General features: G+C 36.1%; 1 pseudogene; it reads left to right on the forward strand.

Annotated features, from left to right (window-relative positions):
• The first annotated feature begins 1,579 nt into the window (after positions 1-1,579).
• On the forward strand, positions 1,580-6,029 carry LOC110215104 (alpha-aminoadipic semialdehyde dehydrogenase pseudogene; annotated as a pseudogene).
• Positions 6,030-14,818: the final 8,789 nt, after the last annotated feature.

Consider the following 14,818-nt stretch of genomic DNA (forward strand, 5'->3'; position numbering starts at 1 on the left):
GTTTGTGTCTACTCATTTTTTTGTACACCTCTCCCAATGGCATGTAAGAACCTTGAGGTCTGATATTGTTTCATTTACATAATTTGGTTTTCCAACACCTAACATAGTGCTTGACATTTCTAGGGGCTAAATAAATTCAAGTTAATTGATTGATTCATTAATTCATCCATAATTACCTCAAATGAACCACTAGAGGAAGACTTTAGTGGTACTTTGCACCTATAAATGAAGTTCCTTTCATTTATCTCTAACAAACCTGTAGAAAATATTCCTTAGTATCATCTGGTATCAGCCAATTCCATTTCTCATTAAATGAACAGGAGACAACAATTAGAACCAAAAATGAAATAATAAATATTCTAGTCAACCTCTTTCTCCCGCTGAAAATCTAGGGAATAAACACTTGTATTTTATACCATCCACACTCTCTCCTTTAAATTTAATATTCCCATGTCCACTGGCACCAATTTAAAACTAGTAGCTTGCTCACTTATACTATGATTCAAGATGATCTCATTCTTATTGGGTATTTAATTTTTGTAAATGACTAATATTCTTCTCTTACTCAGGAAGTATTGGAAATGAAAGTAAAAATACTTTCAGAAGCTCTAAAGGAGGTCAAATGACACACAAATCAATCCCTTTCCCACAAAGCATATCCAAAGGCTTCTTCATGGGGAATAAAGTCATCTTGTGCTACTGTGCTGTGCTTATGTCATAAAACCCACAGGGTTTCAAAAACAAGCACAGTAAAAGAATGACTTACTTCATGACCAAGCTGGGACCAAGTCCATATAGAAGCTCATAAGGAAGATTTTTAGTTGTTTTGTTCCCCTTTTTCAAGTTTAACTTTGGAAGTTCAGCTTTTAAAGACAGATAAAACACCACTCATAAGTGAAAGATCAGAGTGATGAAGGACTTTTGCCAGGCTACCCTGAGAAGAAAAACTAATAAGTTCCTTTTAGGTATTGGATTACCTACAGTTAATGTGTTCATATTAATTATAAGATTCTAAATACTGCTATCTCACATTTGATCAAAAGGGGAAGGCAAACACAATCAGTGGGGAATATAGATATTGTAAGACAGGAAAAGATAGAAATAGAAGTGAGTTTCATAAGTATTTCAATGTATTGAATTAGGTCACAGATTAGTGTTTCTTAAAGAGTCTGCCTCCATATTCCCCACTCCTGAACATCCCAAGATTTCTGTATCCCCCCAGCTCTGTACCTATTTCTGGCTACCCTCATGATACCAGATTTATGCATTTTGTTCATCCTTGCCCATCCTGGGAGCATAAAGAGTGAGGGGGCAGATGAGGGGAAGGAGAGGCAGAGGAATTTCATGGCCCAGTTAGTGGGTCTAAATGTCGGGTTTTCTAAGGAAATGTTACTCCATTATGCCACCAACTCTGACCAAAAAAAAAAATTAAGAATCACTGACTTGGATAATTCTCTGACTTGGCAACATTTTCAAACCACTTTTTTTTTATTTAGGAAGTCACTATTTCATTGTATTGAGCGACTCATTTAAAGAATCATCTAAGAACCGGGAAAGTCTTGTTTGCTGTTAAAATAATATGGAGGGATCACTAGGGAAGAGGAAAAAGCAACTTGATTCACAGGTAATGTGAAGACAATGAAAGATTCTCTATCAATTCACAATTGTTAAATGCCAAAGAAAATAACAATAAGGGGATTTTAAGTAAAGGTGGCAAAGTCAAAAGCTTCAACCAAGCATAACACCCTCTAGAACCTCATTAATCAAAATGAAAAAAAAAAAACAATGCTCAATAAAGGAGAAGATGAAAAATCAGGAAGTAATGAGCTGAGAAAGTCAGTGATACTATCTGAAAAGGGAAGAGGTAGAAAAAGAAAAAAGGAGAGAAGTAGATACAACAACAGACAGTGCTGTTAAGTCTTGATTTTCTGAGCTAGTGATAAGGGGGCCTTTATCCTCACTTCAACAATTCTGTTCTGTACTAAGAAAGGGGCTAGGACCCAGGGATTAATAATCTCTACTTGCCCCAGAAACCATTCTCTAGGACACATTAACCCCCAGATCTTCTAACCTACCTAGAAAGGTAGTAGAGAGAAGAGCTCTAAGGATACTAGCTGGGCTACCCATGACTGTGGTAGGAAGAAGAATGTGGTTTATGCAGTCTTATTCAAGATAACTAGAGGGGCAGGGACTGGGCCCAGACAATGGCAAAGGATAGAGCCTAGCAAAGTTTTTGAACTAAGCTCAAACACTCTCCCAAGACATGTTGTAGGTAGGTAATGAGGAAAGGCCAGGATACCATGTTCTACTTTCCCATCTAGGGAATTTCTATCTTGGTGGCTCAGACCAAGACCATGGGAGGAGGCAGGGATAATAAACTATTATCATTCAAGCTTGCTGACTGCCCTGTTCCTAGCTAAGAGAATAGCATGATTTTTTAGATCAAAACTCCCACCCCAGATGGTTCTCTGAGGACCAAAAAAACAATAACACATCATTTGAAATATGAGGTTGTGGTCTAGATGGCAACTAAGAACCCTTCCACATAAAATCCTATGATTTTATGACAATTGTGCCTGAAATTTGATGATGTTAGTAATTCAGAACACAAAAAAGACATAAAAAATTCTTATCTGTTGCTCTGAAAAACAAGCAAAGGCAAAAGAAAATGTATACAATGAGCACAGTGTTGTAAAGGAAAATAACACTGAAATACTTTAGAGTTCTGATCAGTGCAGGGACTAATCATGATTTCAGAGGCCCAGTGGAGAAACATGCCTCCCATTCCTGACAGAGAGATAGGGTATAATAGATACAGAATGGGGTAGTACATTTTTAGGCATGAATATCATGTAGTTAATTTATTTTAACTGTACTTATTTGTTACAAGTCAGAGATTTGGGTTTTTTTTGGGGGGAGTCAGTCAAATATTTAGTTAACACCTTCTATGTGATAGACATTGTGCTAAGTGCTGGGGGGGGAGGAGTCAAAAGGCAATCCCTGCTTCAAGGAGGGGAAGACTACACAAAAAAGGGGGAGCTGAAAAGGAGTGGGATAGGAAGAGAGGAAAGGGCGTGGTTGAGAAGTCCATAGGAGTGCACCCAGGTGGGAAATGAAAAGGTAGATGGCCTAGGTGCCCTCCTAAAATAAAGCTTGTAGGAAGAGTTCTCCTCCCTCCAATCAGAGAGATGGGCCACAGGGTCAGAGGGTACCAATCAGATGTGAGTTCTATGGCTGAAATGATGTTCCAGAATGAAGAAATCCTTAGGACATGATGGAGAAATACAGAGGAGAACAGAAAGTTACAGTCATTGCAAAGGGACAGTGATGATAGAAAATATCAATAAAACATTAAAAAATAATTCTCATTTATATAGTCAACTATAAAATAATCTTTACCAAAAAAAGGACTAAATGATTAGAATTTTTATAGTTAAGATATGTAAATATTATTAAAAAGACAATAGGACCTATACCAATTTTATTTATTCAGTGCCATGCAAAGCTAAAAATAAACAATGTTGAAAGCCATCTGGAAAAAAAACAAAAAGTCAACAATCTCAGGGGAAATTTTTAAAAAGTGGGGAGGAAGAAAAGATATCTAAATACAGCAACTTTCTCCAATAAAGGTCTGATATCTAGGGTACAAAAGGAGAAGAATTAGAAGGACAAGAGCCATTCCTCAATACCAAAATCATTAAAGGATATAAATAGGCAGTTACAAAAAAAAAGAAAGAAACATAAAGTATCTATAGTCACATGTAAAAAAAGTTCCAAATCACTAACAAGAAGAATAGCAAATTATAAGGTTCCATTTTACCCCCATAAGATTGGAAAAGACAAAAAAGAAGAAAATGACAGATAACGAATTGATTATCACACTCATTCAGTCTTGGTAGAGTTGTGAATTTGTTCAACTATTCTGGTATACAATTTGGAACTATACACAAAAAAGTCACTAAACACTGCATAATCTTTAACCCAGCAATGTCATTTGTAAACCTATAGCCTGCAGGCATGAACAAGAAAGAAAGGGCTTTATACAAGTTATAATGTAGAAGGTTTTATTGTTGTAGCAAATAATTGGAAACAAAAAGAGGTACCAACAATTTAGTAATTCCTAAGCAAGTTGTTATATATACACAAAATGGAATACTATTGTTCCTTATGACAAAAATAAATGTTTTAGAGCAATATAGGAAGACTTGAATGAACTAATTTAAAGTGAAGTGAGCAGAACCCAGAGAACAATTGATACAATAAACAACCACATTGTAAAGAGTTAAATGATGTGACCAACCACAATTCAGCATCACAGTAATGAAACAAGCTACCTATCTCCTGACAGGAATATGTACTCAAGGTGCAAAATGAAATATACATTTTTGAATGTGGCCATGTTTTCATTTGCGTTGATTAATTGAATATTATTACAAGGGTTTTGTTTTGTTCTTTATTTTTGAGGGGATTAAGTAGAAACATTGGGAGCAGTAGTAAGTTATTGATCATATTACCCCCTCTCCAGCTGAAATGAAGAAAAGAAAAAGAAATGAAAAAAAAGAGAAAATAGGGTCATTGAAGCATTTTTTTAATGAACTGGAAAGAAAAAAGAGCTAGACCAGAAAGAAACACAGAAAGCAGGATATCTTTGAAAATTGCATTTAAAAGAAAATGAAAGTATGTATAATGGGACCTGGGATGGAAGATGCAAGAATGTTACAAGTTACTGTCCAGCTAAGAATGAGCCTATAGCAGGAGTCTATCAGTCCAGCATGGTAAACCATGAAGAAACACTAGAGAAAGCCAAAGAAGTCTGAAAAATAAGAGCAGATATTTCAGTCCCTTAACATGGAAAAAAAAGAAAGAAAGATTGGCAAAGCCTTGCAAAAGAAGATTCAAATCTTAGGATACTTGATATCCTTGCAGATGGGAAAAATCTTACAGGAAGTTGCTGGAGAAATTCAGTAGTATATGGATATCTGTGATTGTAGTGTTGGTTTATTACAAATTATTGGAGGACCTACTTTTCCTTCAGAAAGACCTGGCCATGAGCTCATTGAACAGCGAAATCCTTTGGGTTTAGTTGGAATCATCACCACATTCAACTTCCCAATGGCTGCATTTGGCTATGACAATGCCATTGTTTGATTTGTGGAAATGTTTGCCATTGGAAAAGTGTGCCAACAATTTCACTCATTAGAGTAGCTGTCACAAAGATAGTTGTGAAAGTTTTACAAGACAACAACTTACCTGGTGCAATTGATTGTATGACATGTGGTGGTGATGATATTATCACAGCAATGGCCAAAGATGAGTGGGTAGATCTGTTGTCCTTCATAGGAAGCAACCAAGTGGGAAAACAGTTGGCAGTCATGACATAGGAGAGGTATGAGAGAAGTTTGTTACAACTTCAAGGAAACAACATTATTATTGCTTTTGAAGATTAGTTATTCCTTCAGCACATTTTGTGACTGTCGGAAGAGCAGGCTAAAGATATATAAATGTTAGGTAACTGTTTTTTCATGAAAGCACCCATGATGAAGTTGTAGATAAACAGGAATCTGTACAAATTTGCATTGGAAATTCAGAGGACTCTAATATCCTCTATAGGTCCCTCCACATCTAAAAGGCAGTAAACATGTTGGTTGGTACAGTGGAAGACGCCAAAAGTAAGGAGGCATAGTGGCCTATGATGAGAAGATTACAGATAGCCCAGAAATTATATAGAGCCAACTATTGTTACTGATTTTGATCACAATGCATCTGTTGTGCACAGAGACATATGCTCTTATCATTTATGTTTTAAATTTTAGGAACAAAGAAGGAATCTAAACAAGAAATCATAAAGTAAACAGGGTCTTTCAAATAGTAGGATTTGGGCAGAATATTTCAATGGTTTGGGCCTAAAGGATGAGACTGTGGCATCATAAATGTCAATAATCCAACAGGTGTTGCTGAGATTTGACATGCATTTGGAATTGAGAAACAGAGAATCAGGAAGTGATTAATGAAAGCAATATATGAGATGATGTACTGGCATCATCAACTACCGTAAAGTTTCTCCTGGTACAATCGAGTTTTAGTAACAGTGTTTCAGTTTTAAATGACGTCCACACTTTTAGAGATTTTAAAACATATAACAGGGGTTACTCTCCTACTTCTTTAAGATTTTAATAAATCATGGGCTTTTTTTTTGTCATTTGAAAGTGGAAAATAAGTTTGCAAAAAAGCATGAAGGCATTATTTAGTGAAAGATTGATTGCTCATCATTTCCTGCTTTCTTTTTTATAGACAAACCTTGGATTTGAAATCAGCACATTCACTTGCTTAAGAACAATGAAAATCTGATTAATCCACTCTTTGAAAAGAAAACAAGTGTTAATAAGCTTAAACAATACTTTCAGGATATTGTGAAATGCTAATCATATTTCTGAGGATAATGGCCTTGGATAAACAGGTTAAGACCTGTCTTCTTCTATACTCAATCCTGTCACTTTAAGTGTAAACTTAAAATTTTCATGAGACAATCTTCCAAACAAGTAAACTGATTGTGAAAGAAAGTCTCCTAGACTGTATTGACCAGCGTTTTGCTACAGTGGCTTAGGTTTTTAGGAGTATTATGAAGAGTGTTATTGGCAATAGGAAATAAATATTATTGCATGTATATTTAGAAATACATATAGAATAGTCTCATGCTTGTCCCAGTAATCATCATCCATAGTCTTGAAGTTATGTGCATCTGTAGATTAGTGGATTTATAGAATACAGGCTCTACATAATTCCTCCCCTCCAATCTCACAATCTAGGACTGAGGATATCTAAAATAAAGTGTGTGTTTATTTTATTTCATTTTTGGTGAGACAATCAGAGATAAGTGACTTGACCAGGGTCACACAGCTAGCAAGTGTCAAGTGTCTGAGGCTGATTTTTGAACTCAGGTCCTCCTAACTCCTGATCCCATGCTCTATCCACTATACTACCTAGCTGCCCAAGTGTGTGGACTTCATAAAGAAAATCTGTTTTGGTTAACATACTTTTCTATTTTGTGTAACTTCATCTAATTGAGATTCCACATGATTGAGTAAGGATTCCAATAGAGATTTCAGTATGTTAGAGTATAGCTGTAAAGACTAACAATAATTATGTGAAAAGTTCTAAATATATCATGATAATATTAATCTATTGTATTTCAATCAGGCATGCTGTTATTTAGGTCATCTTAATCTTAATCTTGAGCAAATTTGATTTAAGAGCATTTCCTATGGAAAATTAGCAGAGCTTGGATTATTTTTCTAAATGATTGTATACAGTTTTTTTCTCATATTCTATTGCTCAGTATACAGCGGTTTTTCAAACTGTTCTGTCTAAATACAGATAGTATCTGTACTGAGTTTAAAGTTGCTTACATTTGTAGTTTTCTCACCTTGGAAAAAAATACAATACCAAGTTGAATTTATCATATACTTTAAAAAGAACAAGCTCTAAATAATTTAAATTGTTTCATGTACTTCTTTTTTCTCTGTTCTACTTTGTAGAAAATGCTGATTTTATTTGTTGTTTATTAAGTATATATTTTTTTAAAAATAGAGTTTTCCTTATACTAATTTTGTGAAGTACTTAGTGCAAGTATTATGTCTCATATACATATGTAGGAATTGAGTCTCAGGGCACTTGTTACCTGCTCATTGTCATACAGATAGCACAGAAGTCAGATACAAACCCAAGTTTCTCCTAAGCCCAATTTTAGTATGCATTTTACTATACAACAATGCCTCTCATAAAATAAAATGTTATAATATAAATAGACGATAGATAGATGGATAGATAGATAGATAGATAGATCGATAGATAGATAGATAGATAGATAGATAGATAGATAGATAGATAGATAGACAGATAGATTTTTCAGATGACACATTTTACACTGGTAGTTATTAGTAGCTACCTTCTTTTTAGGCATTGATATTTTTCTTATGTACATGCTGTAGCTTTAGGCTGGATGTATTTTTTATGTCTTCATGCCAAATGAAATTATTCACACTTTTTCAGTTTAAGTAATTTAGCCCCCCCCCCGAATAGGCATTTAGAAGTCAACATTATTGTCAAACATAGCACTTCTTCATTGTTATCACTTATTCAACTTAAAGTAGATCCTGTCACTAAAAATCACTAAATTGTAGAATCTCTGCTCAACAGAAATGCTAACATAGAATTAGATAATTTCACAAACAGACAGAATTTCAGTGCCCATCTTGTCAAACCTATACTTCAAAAACAATCCTTCCTCCATCATGCTCAAAAGACAAATGACCATCTAGTCTTTGTTCCAACACCATCAATAAGGTGGAACCCTTACCTCTTGAGGTACAATATTCTACTTTTGCATTACTCTAATTGCTAGAAAATATTTTTACATCAAAAATAAAATTGCCTGCTTTGCAACTTTTACTCATTTCTCCTAATTTTGCCTTATGGTACAAAGAAAATCCAGAAAAAATATATTTCAATATAAGAGTTGTCAAATTACCTGAAAATATTTGAAGGCAAGGATATTATTATGGACTTTTTTTTTTTTTGCCTGTGAGCTTTTGATTGTTTAAAGCGGTGTATTTGTTCCGTATTATAACATTTTTTTTTCTAAAATAAAATCTAGCTTGGCATGTGTACACAGGTAGTTTTCTTCCTCTCCCTTTTCATTTTAAAGCATTTTTCTTTAGCTTTTCAATACTCAAAAACTATATTTTTTATCAGCCCTTGCTTGGTGTGCTCTATCTCTGGCTAATGATCTGCTTCTATATTTTAATTAATATTTCAGAAATTAAAATACAATTCTCAGATTTCATCTTTTTTTAAATTAATTAATATACTTTTAGTTCTCAACATTTGCTTCCACAAGATTTTGAGTTCCAAATTTTCTCCCTATCTCTCCCCACCCCAAAATGGTGTAGATTCTAAATATTCTTTTCCCCAATCTGCCCTCCCTTCTATCACCACTCCCCTTCTCTTATCCGGTTCCCCTTCTATTTTCCTCTAGGGCAGGATAGATTTCTGTCTGTATATCTTATTTACCAGTTGCATGTAAAAACAATATTTAACAATTGTTTTTTAAAACTTTGAGCTCCAAATTCTCTCCCTTCCTCCCTCCACAACCACTCCCATTGAGAAGGCAAGCAATTCAATACAGGAAACACATGTGTAGTCATGCAAAACACTTCCATAATAGTCATTTTGTGAGAGATTAACTATAATTTCCTCCATCCTATCCTGCTGTCCTGTTTATTCTATTGTCTCCTTTGATCCTGTCCCTCTTCAAAAATGTTTGCTTCTGATTACTGCCTCCCCAATCTGCCCTCCCTTCTATCATCCCCCCCTTTCTTATCCCCTTTCTCCATATTTTCCTGTAAGGTGAGATGGATTTCCATACCTAATTGAGTGTGAATGTTACCCCCTCCTTAAGCCAAATCTGATAAGAGCAAGATTCATTCATTCCCTCTTACCTCCCCATTCTTCCCCTGCACTGCAAAAGCTTTTTCTTGCCTCTTTTATGTGAGATAATTTATCCCATTCTACCTCTCCCTTTCTCCTCCTCCCAGTATAATTCTCTCTTACCTCTTAATTTTATTTTTTAGATAGCATCCCTTCATATTGAAATCACCCTGTGTCCTCTGTCTATACGTGTATATTCCCACCAATTACCCTAATACTGACAAAGGTCTCAAGAGTTACAAGTATCATCTTTCTATGTAGGAATATAAACAGTTCAACTTTAATAAGTCTCTTATAATTTCTTTCCTGTTTACCTTTTCATGGTTCTCTCAAGTCTTGTATTTGAAAGTCAAATTTTCTATTCAGCTCTGGTCTTTTCATCAAGAATTCTTGAAAGTCCTCTTTTTCATTGAAATTCCATTTTTTCCCCTCAAAGCTTATACTCAGTTTTTCTGGGTAGGTGATTCTTGGTTTTAATCCTAGCTCCTTTGACCTCTGGAATATCATATTCCAAGCCCCTGATCCCTTAATGTAGAACCTGCTAAATCTTGTGTTATGCTGATTGTGTTTCCACAATACTCGCATTGCTACTTTCTGGCTGCTTGAAATATTTTCTCCTTGACCTGGGAACTCTGGGATTTGGCTATGATATTCCCAGGAGTTTTCCTTGGGGAACTTTTTCAGGAGGTGATCAGTGGATTCTCTCAATTTCATTGTACCCTCTGTTTCTAGAATACCAGGGCAGTACTTATTGATAATTTCTTAAACGGTGATATCTAGGCTCTTTTTGGATCATGGCTTTCAGACAGTCCAATAATTTTTAAGTGATGTCTCCTGGATCTATTTTCCAGGTCAGTTGTTTTCCAATGAGATAGCTCACCTTGTCTTCTTTTTTTTTTTATTATTATTTCAGTGGGTTTTTTTATAACTTCTTGATTCCTCAAAGAGTCATTAGCTTCCATTTGTTTCATTCTAATTTTTAAGGAAATATTTTCTTCAGTGAGATTTTGGAACTACTTTTCCATTTGGCCAATTGTGTTTTTTAAGACATTCTTCTTCTCATTGGATTTTTGGACATCTTTTGCCATTTGGGTTAGGCTTTTTTTTTAAGGTATTATTTTCTTCAGTATTTTTCAAGTCTTCTTTTATTTTTCATTATTTTCTTGCATCAGCCTCATTTCTCTTCTGAATTTTCTTCTATTTCTCTTATTTGCTTTTCAAAATCCTTTTTGAGCCCTTCCATGGCCTGAGACCAATTCATACGTTTCCTGGAAGCTTTGGATGTAAGAACTTTGACTTTGTTGTCTTCTTCCGGTTGTATGTTTTGATCTTCTTTGTCACCAAAGAAAGATTCTATGTTCTATCTTTTTTTCCCTCTTTTGCTCATGTTCTCAGCCAATTACTTGACTTTTAAACTCTTTGTTAAAGTAGGGCTCTGCTTCCATTGTGAAGTGTATACTGTCTCAACCTTTGGGAGTTTTGTGCAGCTGCTTTCAGACGTACTTCTAGGAACTTGTAAATTTTCGGTTCTTCCAAGTCGGTATGATCAAAGGAGAGGTATTTACTCCTTTACTGGCAGGTGCTGTGGTCTATGAGTGACCATAAATACTCTCTTTTGCCTTGGAACTGTGAGGAGGATTTTCTCTACACTGCTGCCACAAGTTCCACCCCACCAGTGCTCCTCCTATCCTCAGGACTGCCATCCAGGACTGGACCCAGATCCAAGCAGGGCAAAGAATGAGAATCCTGCCTCAGCACCAGCAAAGAAATCCCTGCAATATCCCTCTGATGAGCCACTGGATACCCCTATCCTTTGTGGGCAGAGAGCTCCAAACGCAGCCTCTGCCACCACTACCCCAGGGTTATGGCAAAGCTAGTACCTGACCATGCTCCGCTCTCACCAAGGTCCAACAGACCTTTCCCACTGACTTAGTTGTCTTTGGTGTTTGTGGGTTGAGAAGTCTGAAAACCACCACAGTTGCCCTGTGATTAAGTCCCCTGAAGCCTGCTCTGGATTTGCTGGGACCCTATCTTTATCATCCTGTGCCGCACTGAACTGCACTCCTCTCACAGCCCAGCACATCAGACCTTTCCTGTCAACCTTCCAGATTGTCTTGGGCTGGAAATTTGTTTCACTCTGTCTTTTGTGCATTCTGCTGCTCTAGAATTTGTCTAGAGTCATTTTTACAGGTATTTGGAGGGGTTTGGGGGAGAACTCAAGCAAGTCTGTCATATTACTCTGTCATCTTGGCTCCACCCCCTCAGATAGCATTTTCTTAACCTGCCATTTGCTTCTTAAATCTCTTTTTCTCTTGTGCATTCTATTCCTTGACTTGGCATTGATGTGATTATCAGTAAACTGTGGTTCCAATAGGCTTTTGCTGCAATCTATTTTTAAAAAAAACAGTACAACTTAGCATTGTGGATCACATGAACTAATATTAAAAACAATTGATACATTTTGGCTCCTTTTTTTCCCTAATAGTTCAATTCCAATCTTACTAAGAATCTAACTAATTTTTAAACTATTTTCCCTTGCCTCATTCACCAGAGGAACTGATGATGCCCTCAGGGCTTTTGGCTTATGGCATAGTTGATTATATCAACCACAAACTTCATTGCAGAAAAATATGGAGGAAATATGACCATGGTATTATAAATGTGATGTGCATTTAAACTCTTCAGAAAGAGATTAATGACCTCTACCATTCAGAGAATTTTCAGAGATCAGTCATACTTCCTACCCCTTCTGAACTTCACAATAGGTGATAATCATCTTTATAGAGAGGAAAAATAGACACCAAATGGCTAAGCCATTTACCCAAGGTCCCTTAGCTATTTACAGGTGGCACTGGCACTAGACATAAAGCTTTGTCTCTTAGATTTGTGTTCACGCCACGAATGACTTAAATGGGGATTGGGAGAAATAAGCATTTATTAAGCACCTACTATGTTCTAGGCACTGTGCTAAGTGCTGTACAAATATTACCTTATTTGATCCTTATAACAACCCTGAGGGGTAAGTGCTATTATGATATCCATTTTACCATTGAAATAACTGATATGGATAATGATTAAATGACTTATCCAAGGTCATAAAGATAATAAATGTTTGAGGATGATTTGAACTCATGTCTTCAAGACTCCTGGCAGCACTATAATCCAGCACTGCACTATTTAGCTGCCTAAATCAATTATATATTCAAACCTATGTTAGTTACTATGGAGGTAGGACTTTGGCCTCAAGGAAGTCATTGTTTTCCACTAAATGTATACCAGAAAAGGGTATTATTATTATTATTAGGTAACTAATCTATTATATCTTGGATAAAAACAGGATGTTTAGAGATATGTATTAGGCTAGCCTCCACCTTAGCTCACCCTACAGCCATGTAATCTTGATTAGTTATTTTCCTAAAAGGTAAGGAAACTGTCCTTGATACTTGAACCCAGGGGATTAAGGCTGAAGCCACCTTGTTATTAATACAGTTTCCTAGTGGCCTCAGTCCATATTGACTGGATTCCTGTTAACCTCAGGGCCTAAAAAGGTCCTCTCAAGTGGATTTCAGGCCCTTCCAGCCTGGTATATGATCCAAGGCCTGGTAAGTCACTGTATTCTATGTTGCTGACCAAATGAATTCCTTACAGAGGCTGGGAGATGGGGTAGAGCTGTGAGACATTTTAATACCTCTTTTTGTTCATCATTACATGATCTTTATTCCAATATCTGGCCTAAACTACCAGGGGACTAGCCTTAGCCAGACTTAAGCCACTATCTCAGGGAAACTTCAATTGAAAGCCATTTACAGAAAATATGAGAGTATTATATACAGGCAAATAGTAAGCATGATTGTCTGTAACCTACAACTTTGAAAAGAAATCTGATCCTAAGGCTTCTCGAAAGAAAGCTTTAGTTGGTCTATAGTTAAACAGAGAGAAAGAGGATGGAAAAGAAGGGAAAGCATGGGGGAGTGGGACTTTTTTATTGTCATATAACTGTTGGCAAAGATGGACATTGCAGAGTTCGTTGGAGGGCACATCAATCCACTCCACCTAAGGGCCATAAATTTCATGGCAAATAAGGTTATAGCTCAATGTTTATGTCATAAAGTAAGTATCTGAGCTACTTTTTATACACGGGGGAGAGATTACAAAAGAGAAAGAGATAACATACAGTAAGACCTGTTCTCAATCATCTACATTTTGAGAGGTATCAAGAGTACTAGCAAACAGTACCAAATATTATGTAATTTTGTACACACACACACACACACACACACACACACACACACACACACACACACAAGAGGTTGTATGAAGTGAAGTCCAGTTTTGGGAGAAGTCAAGAAGACCTGTTTTCAAATCTCACTTCTGACACTGACTCTGTGACTGCATAGTTATTAATGTCTTTGAGCCTCAGGCAACTAGCCAAGGTTCTGTTATAAATGGGTTTCCTTCTGTATTGGAAGGAGTTCCCACATCAGAAGTTCCTTACACTGACTCAAGAGAAATCCTTGTCATAATCAAAGACTGACAGATATAGTATGTCTTTAACTAATTTTGTTTCATCACTAGGTTGGCCTTCAAGCTTATTGGGTTCTTTTGGCCATGGTAACTTTCAAAGATGTTGTACTATATCGTTAAAGGGTGGTAATATGCCTTTGTGGAAGGAATATTCATGCCGATGAAATTGTAATTCCTTTCAATTTTGAAGTAAGCAAGACAAAGTGTAAATGTTTTCTGGCACAAGTTATGGATCTGGTATTCCAAAATCTAATTACACAATCTATTTCCCCAGAGTTTGGTAACAGTTTCTCTTCCTTTCAGTTCCACAGTACCTGAAGAAACAGAAGGGTAGCCGTCTCATGAAACCCCACCAGATGTCTTCTCCCAATGATTATCAATTGATGCCAGTTAACATTTGAGACTTTATTGCCCTTTTAAAATGGTTATTTATGAAAGTGGCATAATAAAAATAGTTGGTAAAAAAAACTTTCTACTGAAAAGACTGGAATACACTTTCACTAAAACACATACAGCCATTTGAGAGGAAGTGGGCTCAAACTCAGAGACCACATAAAGTCAAGAAGTAATTCACAATTCTGTTAGCTACAAAATCTTTTCTCTCTTTTGTGAGCTCATACAACTTTTAGAATTCTTAAGCTCCCTTTTGGCAATGTGTCATTTGTCTTTGGTTCCAGGTACATATATAGTTACCAGGTTCTGCTGCTTTGTGGACACTGCTGATATGCTAATATTAAAACATTCCAGAAACTTTGAAGTCTGCAAACTCTTCCTCTTTTCAAGAGTCAGGGGGTTAGGGAAATACAAA

This window comes from Phascolarctos cinereus, unplaced genomic scaffold (genome assembly GCF_003287225.1).
Source record: "Phascolarctos cinereus isolate Bilbo 61053 unplaced genomic scaffold, phaCin_HiC Scaffold_2;HRSCAF=192, whole genome shotgun sequence".
Classification (NCBI taxonomy): domain Eukaryota; kingdom Metazoa; phylum Chordata; class Mammalia; order Diprotodontia; family Phascolarctidae; genus Phascolarctos; species Phascolarctos cinereus.